Genomic DNA, 13447 nt, shown 5'->3' on the forward strand with positions numbered 1-13447 from the left:
ATGGGAGTGTCTCACTCTGTCACCCAGGCTGGAGTGCAGTGCCTGGATCTTGGCTCACTGCAACCTCCACCTCCTGGGTTCAAGTGATTCTCCTGTCTCAGCCTCCCGAGTAGCTGGGGATTACAGGCATGCACCACAATGCCTGGCTGATTTTTATATTTTTAGTAGAGACGGGGTTTCACCATGTTGGTTAGGCTGGTCTCGAACTCCTGACCTCAAGTGATCCGCCCGCCTCGGCTTCCCAAAATACCGCACCCGGCCTCTAATCCATTTTGGAAGGTTAGTCTTACATGGTTGTTGCATTCCACAACTATCGGTAGATTATCTTTAAAAGGGGAAGCAATTTCACATTTGTCCAGCAGAGGGAGCTCAGTGGGAGATACTTTGGAGAGACCCGAGGTTTCGGTTTTTCTTTTCTTTTTCTTTTTCTTTTTGAGATGGAGTTTCGCTCTTGCTTCCCAGGCTGGAATGCAGTGGCACAATCTCGGCTCACCGCAACCTCTGCCTCCCGGGTTCAAGCGATTCTCCTGCCTCAGCCTCCCCAGGAGCTGGGATTACAGGTGCTGCCACGCCCAGCTAATTTTGTATTTTTAGTAGAGACGGGGTTTCTCCATGTTAGTCAGGCTGGTCTCGAACTCCCAACCTCAGGTGATCCTCCCGCCTCAGCCTGCCAAAGTGCTGGGATTACAGGCGTGAGCCACCGCACCCGGCACCTAGTTTCTTTCATGTCTTGCTCAAATCTTGCCTTTTCGGTGAGACCTGCCTGACCTCCCTATTTAAGGTCGCAATTTATTCTTTATTCTTTCTATAATTTAAGCTCCTTGAGGCCAGGGATCTTTGCCTGTTTTGTTCACTGTGCTTAGGATAGTACCTGGCATGGAGTAGGTGCTCGATTAGTAAATTATTGAGTTAATGAATCAATACCCTTATTCCAACAGCTAAGATCTAGCCAGATGCGGTAGTTCACGCCTTTAATCCCACCACTTCGGGAGGCCAAAGCATGAGGATCACTTGATCTCAGGATTTTGAGATTTTGAGATTTTGCCCATCATACTGGGCAACATAGCAAGACCACATCTCTACTTAAAAAAAAAAAAAATAGCCAGGCCTCAGGAGGCTGAGGTGGGTAGATCGCTTGAGCTCAGGAGATCAAGGCTGCAGTGAGCTATTATCGTGCCACTGCAGTCCAGCCTGGGCAGCTGAGTGAGATCCTGTCTGAAAACAAAAACAAAGAAAATATCTTACAGTTTTCTTTCTCTTTTTTTGTTTGTTTTTTTAAATTTTTTTTTGCACACAAAACAATAAACATTTTCTAAAAGTACATACAAACAAAAAGATGCACATCAAACATATTAGGAAGGTTGCACATGGGAAAACGGGGAATAGAAATGGGGGGTGGGAATTAAAGAAAATAAATGAGAGAGGGACTTTGTATGGATCAATGATAATAACTCAATCCTCTATTTGACAAAGAAGAAGGAGAAGGAAGAGGAAGAAAAAGAAAGTGGGATAAAGGATCAGAAAGGGAGGAAAATAGAAAAAATTAGAGTATGACTCCAGGGTAGACCTGTTTTGTTGTCGCTTGGTTGGTTGGTTGGTTTGTCAGTTGTATTTTTCATATGTTTCGCCATGTTGGCCAGGCTGGTCTTGAACTCCTAGCCTCAAGTGATCAACCCGCCTCGGCCTCCCAGAGTACTGGGACTACAGGCGTGAGCCACCACGTCCAGCACCCACATTGCTTCTGGCCTCTGTGGTAGACCTCCCAGACGGGGCGGCCGGGCAGAGGCGCTCCCCACATCCCAGACGGGGCGGCCAGGCAGAGGTGCTCCTCACTTCCCAGACGGGGTGGCGGCCGGGCAGAGGGGCTCCTCACTTGCCAGAAGGGGCGGCCGGGCAGAGGCGCTCCTCACTTCTTCCCAGACGGGGCGGCCGGGCAGAGACGTTCCTCACTTCCTAGACGGGGTGGCGGCTGGGCAGAGGCGCTCCTCACCTCCCAGACAGGGCGGCCGGGCAGAGGAGCTCATAACCCAGACGATGGGTGGCCAGGCAAAGACGCTCCCCACCTCCCAGACGGGGTCGTGGCCGGGCAGAGGCTGCAATCCCAGCACCCTGGGAGGCCAAGGCAGGCGGCTGGGAGGTGGAGGCTGCAGCGAGCCAAGACCACGCCACCGCACTGCAGCCCGGGCAACACCGAACACCGAGTGAGCGAGCCTCCGTCTGCAGTCCCAGCACCTCGGGAGGCCGAGGCGGGCAGACCACTGGAGGTCAGGAGCTGGAGACCAGCCTGGCCGACATGGCGAAACCGCGCCTCCAGCCAAAGGAGAAAAACCAGGGGTGGGGTGGTGGCACGCGCCGGCAATCCCAGGCAGCCCGCAGGGCAGGGCAGTGATTCAGGAGTCGGACGCAGGGAGTCTGCAGCGAGCTGAGTGTACTCTAGCCTGGGCAACAGAGGGAAGAAAAAAAAAAGGAAGGGAGGGAGGGAGAGAGGAAGGAAGGAAGGAAGGAAGGTAGGAAGGTAGGTTTCTCTTTTTTTTGAGATGGAGTCTCTGTCACCCAGGCTGGAGTGCAGTGGCACGATCTCACCTCACTGCAACCTCCGCCTCCCTGGTTCAAGCGATTCTTCTGTCTCAGCCTCGAGTAGCTGGGATTACAGGCACCCACCATCACGCCCAGCTAATTTTTGTATTTTTAGTAGAGACAGGGTTTCACCATGTTGGCCAGGCTGGTCTCGAACTTCTGACCTCAGGTGATCCACCCGCCTCGGCCTCCCAAAGTGCTGGGATTACAGGAGTGAGCCCCTGCGCCTGGTCAAGGGTTGCTTCTTTTCTTCCCCCAAGAGTGTGACTTCCCAGAGCACTTCTGTTAGTTTGATTGCCTTACCAAGAACCATGTTTTCTTCTTACTTCTTAATCACTCATCGGTTTGGGCCTGGTGTTCCTCCTCTGTGATGTTCTGTGTGTCGGCAAGTCACACAGAGGCAGAGCGTGAAGCGAGTGCTGGCCGTTCCATTTCCTTGCTATTGACTGGCTAGTAAGCGTCGTGTATCTTAGGCTGGGTTCACTAGAGCACAGCCTGAAACCGGGATGCTTGTGCAAGTGATAGATGGACAGACCATTCTCCGGAGCAGGACATAAGGGAAGCGGGGGAAGTGGGGAAAGGGGAAGCAAGGATCTGATCTCATTTGGAGATCAGATGCAGCCTGAGCCCATGGGGAGTTCCAGAGCATGAAATACTCCCCTCATGGAGCAAGGGGACAAGCTTTTGCCCTCTTGGAGGAAGATAGTGCCAATTCTGATACGTTTATTTTCTTCTGTTTTTTTTTTTTTTTTTTGATTTTTTTAGAGTTGGAGTCTTTCTCTATTGCCCAGGCTAGAGTGCAGTGGTGCAATCATAGCTCACTGCAGCCTGGAACTCCTGGCCTCAAGCGATCCTCCCACTTTGGCCTCCCCAAGTGTTGGGACTACAGGCGTAAGCCACTGCGCCTGGTCCATTTTGCACTCCCACCAGCCAACTATGAGAATACCTATTTCCCACACAGCCTTGCCACAGAGTGTATGGTTGAGCCTTTGAATTTCTGCCAATGTGATTAATGAGAAACAGTCTCATAGTGTGCTTTTAACTTGCATTTCTATTCTAAGTGAAGTTAAGCATATTTTCACATATGTAAAGGCCATTTGTAGCCCTTTTTTGTGTGAGTAAACCATCACCTAATGCCTTTTGCCCACTTTTCTAACAGGAAAGGATTATTTTAAAAAAACATGCTGCATTAATTAAAGGTACATGGTAATCTGCTATAACAAAGAGGCGCCAGAATCCAGTGGCTTAGGTAAGATAGATCCGAAAGAAGATCATTTATTTTTCATGTAGCAGTAAGAGGTGAGCAGCCCAGAGTTTTCAGAGTGACTCTGCCATCCTCAACATGTGGCTTCCATCTCTGTGGCTAAGGTGGCTATGCCAGGTGTTACCACTTCTCAATCAGCAAGAAGGAGAAAAATGAAGAGCAAGCAACTTTCTTCCTTCTAAGCATGGGATCTAGAAGTTGCACGACTCCCTACTGCTCACCTCCCATTGGCCAGAACTTAGTTTCATGGCCACAACTAGCTGCAAGGAGGGCTATTAAATCCAGTCTTTGGCTGGGCCACCATGTATCCTACAAAAGCTTAAGGATGGGCTTTCCATTACTTTTTTTTTTTTTGAGATGGAGTCTCACTCTGTCACCCAGGCTGGAGTGCAATGGCGTGATCTCTGGTCACTGCAACCTCCGCCTCCCGGGTTCAAGTGATTCTCCTGCCTCAGCCTCCCGAGTAGCTGGGATTACAGGCATGTGCCACCACACCTGGCTAATTTTTGTATTTTTAATAGAGATGGGGTTTCACCATGTTGGCCAGGCTGGTCTTGAACTCCTGACCTCAGGTGATCTGCCTGCCTCAGCCTCCCAAAGAGCTTGGATTACAGGCATGAGCCACTGCACCCAGCCTGTTTTTTTTTTTTTTTTTTTTTTTTAAGAAAGGGCCTCTCTCTGTTGTTGCTCAGGCTGGAGTGTAATGGCATAATCATAGTTTACTGCAGCCTCAAACTCCTGAGCTCAAGTGGTCCTCCTGCCTTGGCCTCCCAAAGTGCTGGGATTACAGGCATGAGTCACCTCACCCAGCCAGTGCATCATTAAGTGACTTTCTCAAGGTCTCGCAGCCAGTTGATGGTGAAGACAGGATTCCTGTCCAGGAAGGAAACTTGAGTGAAGCAGGAATTGTTAGGGAGATAGGAGAGCCACAGGTGTTCTGGAAGCTCTCCTGGCTCCTCTCAGCATGCTCTGCTCCCTTGTCTCACCCCTACTCCCACCTGAAAGTTCCCCACCCACCCTGGCCTCATCATCTCAGCACTAATGTCTTCAGCTGAGACCACCTGAGAGGCAGGTACTGTGTCTCAGTGTCTGAGGTCCTGGTCCTGGATATGCCTGATTCTCCCTCCACGGAGAATCTCTGAATGGCTGGGTCAGGCCTCCCTCTTGTTTGGCACAGAGTTCTGGTCAGAGCATCATGTCCTGTTTGGTTTGGTTTGGTGGTTTTTTTTTTGTTTTTTTTTTTTTTTTTTTTTTTTTTTTTGAGACGGAGTCTCGCTCTGTCACCCAGGCTGGAGTGCAGTGGCGCAATCTCGGCTCGCTGCAAGCTCCGCCTCCCGGGTTCACGCCATTCTCCTGCCTCAGCCTCTCCGAGTAGCTGGGACTACAGGCGCCCGCCACCACGCCCAGCTAATTTTTTTTTTGTATTTTTAGTAGAGACGGGGTTTCACCGTGGTCTCGATCTCCTGACCTCGTGATCCGCCCGCCTCGGCCTCCCAAAGTGCTGGGATTACAAGCGTGAGCCACCGCGCCCGGCTTGGTTTGGTGTTCTTGAGGAGTTTATTTGGTCAGACCCAGGGTGAGAGGGCCCTTCACCTGTAAGATGTCAGGCCTCTTGGTGGTGACACGTGGCTTGTTGCTGGCCACAGAGGACCCAGTGAGGCAGCAGGAACTCAACCTTGGAGTCATGGAGCTGTGTGACTGCTGGCCGGTTGCACTTGCTGGCTGCAGTCTCCTCCACCTTCATGATCTGGATGAAGTGGGCCCAGGTGCGGTGCTGGGTGCCCGCGTCTTGGTCTGCAGAAAACGGGAGAGGGCAGGGTGACTGCAATCACTGGGATCTGGGCATTTGACAAACCTCATATCAAGTACCTGGCACATTCTGTCAGGCACAGCAATTGCCTGGGAGCCCCCACTTGGGATTAACTGGGCGACTGGGTGACCATGAGTGGTGTAGAACCTCCAAAGTCACTTTGAGGGGCACAACCACAGCCCCTCAAAGGCGACAATATCTTCCTGTTTGTTCCTCTGTTTAAACCACTGCTGCAAGAAAAAGAGTCTTAAGTTTAAGTGTGACATGTCCTACTTTTGTTTTGTTTTTTGTTTGTTTTATATATTTTATTTTTTGCTTTTTAGTTTTTATTTTTTGAGATGGAGTCTCACTCTGTCGCCCAAGCTGGAGTGCAATAGCATGCGATCTCGGCTCACTGCAACTCCGCCTCCCAGGTTCAAGCTATTCTCCTGCCTCAGCATCCCGAGTAGCTGGTATTTCAGGTGCCCATCACCACACCCGGCTATTTTTTGTATTTTTTTATTTTTTTTTAGACGGAGTCTTGCTCTGTTGCCCAGGCTGGAGTGCAGTGGCGCAATCTCGGCTCACTGCAAGCTCCGCCTCCCAGGTTCACACCATTCTCCTGCCTCAGCCTCCTCAGTAGCTGGGATTACAGGCACCCGCCACCACGCCTGGCTAATTTTTTTGTATTTTTTAGTAGAGACGGGGTTTCACCGTGTTAGCCAGGATGGTCTCGATCTCCTGACCTCGTGATCCACCCGCCTTGGCCTCCCAAAGTACTGGGATTATAGGCGTGAGCCACCACACCCAGCCTATTTTTTGTATTTTTATTAGAGATGGGGTTTTGTCATGTTGGCCAGGCTGGTATCAAACTCCTGACCTCAGGTGATCTGCCCACTTCACCCTCCCAAAGTGCTGGCATAAGCCACCGCACCCGGCTTTGTTTTATTTTTGAGATGGGGTCTCTCTCCCTCTCACCCAGGCTGGAGTGCAGTGGTGCGATCATGGCTCACTGCAGCCTTCATGTCCTGGGTTCAAGTGGTCTTCACACCTCAGCCTCCCAAGTAGCTGGGACTACAGGCTCATGCCACCATGACCTGCTAATGTTTGTTTTTTTTTTTGTAAAGATGCAGTCTCGCTATGTTGCCCAGGCTGGTCTTGAACTCCTGGCCTCAATCCTGCCTTGGCCTCCCAAAGTGCTGGGATTACAGGCATGAGCCACTGGGCATGGCCTGTTTTCCGTTTTTTTATGAGACAGAGTCTCACTATATTGCCCAGGTTGGAGTGCAATGGCTATTCACAGGTGTGATCATAGCTCACTGCAGCCTCAAACACCTGGGCTCAAGCAGTCCTTCCATCTCAGCCTTCCGAGTAGCTGGGACTACAGGTGAGCACCACCACACCTGGCTCACTTCCTGTTTTTTGAGTGGGAGTTTCACTATCTGGCCCCACCTGCCTCTCTAGCTGGGTCTTGACTGTTCAGTACTATGCATGCTCCAGCTTTGCCACACCTCTCGCTGGCCCTCAACAAGCCTGCATTTCTACACTGCCATTCCTTCTGCCCCGAATGCCTTTCCTCCCCAGCACTGCATGGCAAACTCCTACACATCCTTCAAGGCCCATCTTGAATGCCACCTTCCCTGTGATGACTTCCCCTATTGCCCCAGACTTATTTCCTTGTCTTCATTGCTCCCATAGAACTTGGTGCACATCTACTCCAGTAGTCATTGCACAGAACAGTAATCATTTGTTTATGTGTTTGCAGTCACTGCTACAACATGGTGACCTCCTGGAGAACAGGGACGTGTGGTGTTTCCCTTTGTATTTGTCTTTTGTTCCCAGAACAGGTAAGTACATGGTGCCGGGTATAGGTAGGTACTTGCTCAATAAATGTGAATGAGTGAACGAGTGGTGGGGTTGATCTTAGCCTGAAAGAGGGAGCTCCCCACCTGCACTTTCCAGGAGCAATCTCTAGAGGGCAGTCTCACACCATGCTTGTCTTCTCTAGCCTCTGCCCAAGTTGCTTTTTTTCTACCATAGACAGCTCAGAGAGATATGGGTGGGTGGATGGATGGATGGAAGGATGGACAGATGGACGAATGAACGAACGGATGGATGGATGGGTGGATGAATAGATAGATAGGGTGGGCATGGTTCACATGGGCTCTGGAGTTGACAAGCTCAGGGACCAGGGAATCTGACCAAGTCAACCTAGGCACTGGAGGGACTGCTGGCCCATCCCTTAGACACAATGGCTTAGGGGCTAGGGCTTATTATTGAAACCTGGAAAAAAGTTATTGTTTTCAAAATAAAAAAGACAGTTGCAAAATGGCATTGGATAAATATTGAAATAAATGGCTACAAAACAAAATCTCAACCAATTGCAACTCAACTCAGTTTGTATATATAGTTTATGTATAAACCACATTTCAGACCGGGCGCGGTGGCTCACGCCTGTAATCCCAGCACTTTGGGAGGGCGAGGCAAGTGGATCACCAGAGGTCAGGAGTTTGAGACCAGACTGACCAACATGGGGAAACCCCGTCTCTAATAAAAATACAAAAATTAGCCAGGCGTGGTGGCGCATGCCTATAATCCCAGCTACTCAGAAGGCTGAGGCAGGAGAATTGCTTGAACCTGGGAGGCAGATGTTTCAGTGTGCCGAGATTGCACCATTGCACTCCAGCCTGGGCGACAAGGGCGAAACTCCATCTCAAAAAAAAAAAAAATTCTGTGGGATATGAGTGCATTTTAGTATTTTTGACATGATGTGGGCACTCCTTTAAGTGTCAAGGGCCCTTGACTTCTTGGAAAGACCCTGCAAGGAGCAAGCAGAATGGAACCCAAGACTCCCCACCAGAGGGCTCAGGACTCTGCTCATTATAAGTCCCCATGCTGAGTTTGAGGCTGTAGGTCCAGTCCCTCTTCCTGCTGAGGGCTCTGGAGCCAAGCCCGCGAAGATAACATTCAGTAACACAGGCTGCCCTCAACCACAGTCTTTCCTAATCTCAAGGTAAGATGGGAGAGGGGTGGTGGTATTTCGTTTACTTAAGCTCCTACATGGGGGAGATACTGAATAGGAAGAGGCTGTGTCTCCTGGGACTGCTGGCTCGGGGGTGGAATGGACGGGAGACAAGAACAGAACCAAGTGTCGTGTACGCATGCCTGTAGTCTCGGCTACACAGGAGGCTGAGGTGGGAGGATCACTTAAGCCCGGGAGACTGAGACTGCAGTGAGCCGAGATTGCATCACTATACTCCAGCCTAGGTGACAGAATGAGAGCCTGTCTCCAGAAAAAAAAAAAAAGTCAAGATTCAAGGGCATCTGATGTCAAACCTAGTGCTCTTAATCACTACATCATAATCATACCCTCTTTCAGAGTGACCTGCCCAATTTCACAAAGCTGGTAATCAGGTGGCAGGGAAGAACATGTATTGAGTGCTTACAATCAGCGTGTGTCAGGCGCTGCTCTAAATGCTCTACCCATTTTAACTCATCTAGCTGAAGCAGGGACTATAATTGTCAATGCCATTTTACAAATGAGGAAACCAAAGCCAAGAGCGGTTGAGTGACTTGTCTAAAGTTGCCACCAGACAGTCTAGTTCCAGAGTCTGGGCTCTTCACCATGATGACTTCTAGCCTGTCCACTTTATGGAGGGACAAGGTTTGGGGCTGTCAAAACTCAGGGTCAAAAATGACAGGACAGGCCAGGCGCGGTGGCTCATGCCTGTAATCCCAGCACTTTGGGAGGCCGAGGCGGGCGGATAACGAGGTCAGGAGATCGAGACCATCCTGGCTAACACGGTGAAACCCCGTCTCTACTAAAAATACAAAAAAAAAAAAATTAGCCAGGCGAGGTGGCGGGCGCCTGTAGTCCCAGCTACTCGGGAGGCTGAGGCAGGAGAATGGCGTGAACCCCGGGGAGCGGAGCCTGCAGTGAGCCGAAATCGCACCACTGCACTCCAGCCTGGGTGACAGCGAGACTCCGTCTCAAAAAAAAAAAAAAAAAAAAGACAGGACAAATGGAATAGAGGATGGGCAGGAGGGATGCAGGGGTGTGTGAGGTATGTGAAAGAGGTGGAACATGAAGGAGAACCCAACCACAGATGTTCACAGATGTTCTCTGCTGTTTCCTCAGTAGGAACTCAATGCTGAGTTCCTATCAAAACTACTGACAGCATATCTCCCCAAATATAATTTCCTTAAAAGGCATTTTGTCAGTGTCTTTTTTTCTTTTTTTAAGAAATGGCGTCTTACTCCGTTTCCCAGGCTGGAGTGCAGTGGTGTGATCTCTCGGCTCACTGCAACCTCAGCCTCCCAGGTTCAAGCAATTCTCCTGCCTCAGCTTCCTGAGTAGCTGAGATTACAAGCACTTGCCACCACACCCAGTGAATTAATTGTATTTTTAATAGAGCTGGGGTTTCACCATGTTGGCCAGGCTGGCCTCGAACTCCTAACCTCAAGTGATCTGCCTGCCTTGGCCTCCCAAAGTGCTGGGATTACAGGCCATGCTCAGCCTGTCAAAGTGTCTTACTTAGCAAATACAGCTGCTTTGCAAACAGGGGTTCCTTTTTCCCTTGTGACTAGGGCCGCTGTTCTGCCAGAATGGCTATCCAGTCCTCCAGATAGGGTTAGGAGCCACTTTGTTGAGAAGGATATGAGCAAGATGGCTGTGCAGGGGGAATGACTGGTGTGGACTTCATCAGAGGTTGAATTAAGTGATGGAAAGGGAACGTTCCATGGTTCTGGTCCCTAATATAAATCTATTCAGGGTGTTTGGCATCAGCACTAGGTTTCCTGACTCAAAGGGAAGTCATAAGGACAGGTTTACGGAGGTAGAATGATCCCATTTGGAGAAAGGAGAACTAGAAAGAAACACAGAGCATCTGTAATTAAATGCAAGAGCTCTGACGCTGGACTGCCTGAATTCAAATCCCAACTCTGTAGGCAGGGCATGGCGGCTCACACCTGTAATCCCAGCACTTTGGGAGGCTGAGGGTGGCAGATCGCTTGAGCCCAGGAGTTCAAGACCAGCCTGGGCAACATGGTGAAACCTCGTCTCTACAAAAAATACAAAAATTCTGGCGGGGCGCAGTGGCTCACGTCTGTAATCCCAGCATTTTGGGAGGCCGAGGTGGGTGAGACCAGCCTGGCCAACATGGTGAAACCCCGACTCTGTCTCAAAAAAAAAAACAACAACCAAAAAACACAAAAATTCACAGGCCATGGTGGTGCACACCTGTAGTCTCAGCCACTCAGGAGGCTGAGTTGGAAGATTGCTTTAGCCCAGAAAGTAGAGGCTGCAGTGAGCTGAGATCATGCCACTGCACTCCAGCCTGGGCAACAAAGCAGGACTCTGTCTCAAAAAAAAAAAAAAAAATCCCAACTCTGTATGACTGTGCGTGATTTACTCAGCCTCTCTCCGTGACCCATCTGTGAAATGGGTTTATTAATACCTTTGTTAATTATCACATATTAATGATTAATGTTTTGCTGTGGGGGTTAAAATAATCAAATACGAAGTGCTTAACACAGTGCTTACCATATAAGCACTCAATGCCTATTTTTTTTTTTTTTTTGAGACAGAGTCTAGCTCTGTTGCCCAGGCTGGAGTGCAGTGGCGCGATCTCGGCTTACTGCGAGCTCTGCCTCCCGGGTTCACACCATTCTCCTGCCTCAGCCTGCCGAGTAGCTGAGACTACAGGCACCTGCCACCACGCCCTGCTAATTTTTGTATTTTTAGTAGAGATGGGGTTTCACCATGTTGGCCAGGATGGCCTCGATCTCCTGACCTTGTGATCTACCCGCCTCGGCCTCCTAAAGTGCTGGGATTACAGGCGTGAGCCACTGCGCCCAGTCTATTTTTTTTTTTTTTTTTTTGAGATGGAGTTTTGCTCTGCTCTTGTTGCCCAGGCTGGAGTGCAGTGAGTGGTGCGATCTTGGCTCACTGCAACCTCCGCCTCCTGGGTTCAAGCGATTCTCCTGCCTCAGCCTCCTGAGTAGCTGGAATTAGAGGTGGGCACCACCACACCTAGCTAATTTTGTATTTTTATTAGAGACGGGGTTTCACCAGGTTGGCCAGACTGGTCTCGAACTCTTGACCTCAGGTGATCCACCCATCTCGGCCTCCCAAAGTGCTGGGATTACAGGCATGAGCCACCGCACCTGGCCCAATACCTACTATTTTATCCAAATTAAAAGGAGATGTTACACTTAAAATTTTGTTAAGAAGCTAGATCTCACGTTGTGTTCTTACCACAATAAAAACAAAGTTATGACAGATAAGTAGGTAGTCAGCAGAAAAAAAAAAAAAAAAGAAAAAATAAAACAAAGTTAACTCAGAAAAAAATAAAAGGAGATTATATACAGCAGATCTGGAACACAACAAAAATAATCCTGTTGTTAACTATGTGTTAACAGGGACTGAAGCTGGCTACAGGAAGAATGTCCCAGAAACAAAGAGTGGGAAGCCCTGAGCAAATTGTAAAAGCTCATTCTCAGTTTCTTCCCAAGAGAAGTTTTCATCTCAGGGGTGGTCATTTCTGGAGGCAGGGGCCTGCAGGAGACACTTTGGTAACAGGCAGGTCTGTTTGGCTTCCTGAATCCATGACAGTTGATAAACAAGGCCCCTTCAGATGCTCTGTTGGGCATTGCCTGGAGTGTGTAACCAGGAAATGGAGTGCCTGCATTTCCAAGATCATTTATAGCTGTTTCCTGTACCCGAGTAAATTTTTTATTTCAAAGGTGCCTCCTGGCCCGACCCAAATTTTGGCTTAACATTAGCAGTTGCTTCTCTTTGGCTGAGCAGATGAACTGCAAAAACTCCCAGAGTAGAAGAGGGAAGGAGGGTGGGGTTGGGTGAGGCGGCAGGGATGGGTTCCGGAAGATGAGAGGTGGGCCTGGTTCGTCACCAGGGCCTCTCTGGTAAACTGGAAGGCCAGGCAGGCTACTGGCAAAGAAAGAGTTACTGACCATCAGCTGAAGGGATGGCAAGCAGTGAGGGAGGCTCTGGCCCAGCAATTCTTATCTTCAGGAAAGTTTAAGAGTCATTGTCACTTGCAGGGAATTTCCTGGACTATGAATTTTATTGCAGAGAGGACAGAATGGCTGAGTGGGAGGAAATTAGCCTCAGGCTCCACACCCACCGCTCCCATTCCCCCACAGCTGGGTTTGCTGTTTCTCCAAACAATTTAGTGTTAACAACATAAACCCTGGTCCAGCTTGGCCTCCTGCAGCTGTGCGGCCTTCAAGTCTTTATCCTTGCTAAGCCTTGGCTCCCTCATCTATAAATGGGTTTAATAACAGCACTTGCTTATAATAAATGCCAAATATATGTTGGGTTTGAATAACGATGAGGAAAGCTGGGGCCAGAGATTTGCAGAGGAGAATGAACAGAAATCTGTCCCTGTTCTTCTTCTTCTAATTTTTTTTTTTTTTAGACGAGTCTGCTCTGTAGCCCAGGCTGGAGTGCAGTGGTGCAATCTCGGTTCACTGTAACCTCCACTTCCCTGGTTCAAGTGATTCTCGTGCCTCAGCCTCCCAAGTAGCTGGGATTATAGGCACCCACAACCATGCCCAGCTAATTTTTGTATTTTTAGTAGAAACGGGATTTCACCATGTTGGTCAGGCTGGTCTCGATCCCTTGACCTCAGGTGATCTGCCCGCCTCGGCCTCCCAAAGTGCTGGGATTACAGGCGTGAGCCACCACACCCAGTCTGTCCCTGTTCTTGGGAGCTGATTAGAGGAACAAGACAGGCATGCATCAAAATAAATGCACTTGGTTGCCTCATCTAATCAATGGTGCAAAAGCACCGATC

At 49.5% G+C, this 13447-nt stretch overlaps 1 non-coding gene across 1 annotated transcript; it reads right to left on the bottom strand.

The window, feature by feature from the left end:
* Positions 1 to 5787: 5787 nt before the first annotated feature.
* On the bottom strand, positions 5788 to 5915 carry LOC115833588. The gene has a single exon (XR_004028970.1). It is a non-coding gene; the product is annotated as a small nucleolar RNA SNORA68 (small nucleolar RNA).
* Between the last annotated feature and the right edge of the window lie 7532 nt (positions 5916 to 13447).

Source organism: Nomascus leucogenys, unplaced genomic scaffold, assembly GCF_006542625.1.
Source record: "Nomascus leucogenys isolate Asia unplaced genomic scaffold, Asia_NLE_v1 Super-Scaffold_258, whole genome shotgun sequence".
NCBI classification, from domain to species: Eukaryota; Metazoa; Chordata; class Mammalia; order Primates; family Hylobatidae; genus Nomascus; species Nomascus leucogenys.